Source organism: Sphaeramia orbicularis, unplaced genomic scaffold (genome assembly GCF_902148855.1).
Source record: "Sphaeramia orbicularis unplaced genomic scaffold, fSphaOr1.1, whole genome shotgun sequence".
NCBI classification, from domain to species: Eukaryota; Metazoa; Chordata; class Actinopteri; order Kurtiformes; family Apogonidae; genus Sphaeramia; species Sphaeramia orbicularis.
Genome location: NW_021941519.1, coordinates 379,637 through 380,164, shown reverse-complemented (window position 1 = coordinate 380,164; position 528 = coordinate 379,637).

Here is a 528-nt window from a genome sequence, read left to right as displayed (position 1 = left end):
AGTAACCTAACAATAATGACAAGTCCACATCTGTGTCTTTGTTTTAGTGTAAAAAACCCATTAAATTATGAAAATATGTACTTCTATAAACTATCGAGAAAAAAAAAAAAAAAACTGATAAAACCTGAAATTTAAATTAAAAACGTAAGAAAATTAAGTGTAATTTTCTCAGTCTTCTTCCTCCACTTCTCATTAGTCCATGTGCATTCTGGATCAGATCTCCAAAGACACTAAACACTGAGGAACAGGAAGAAAAGAGTTCAAACTGGACTGAATTTAATACAGACATTTCAGGTTGGACACATTTGTTCAGGTTAGTCACAGTTTATTGGTACAGGAGAGTTTGGAAATCACACACACACACACACAACACACACACACATACACAGACACACAGACACACACACAGACACACACAAACACACACACAACACACACATACACACACAGATACACACACACACAACACAATACACACCACACACATAGACACAGACACACAGACACACACACACACACACACAGACA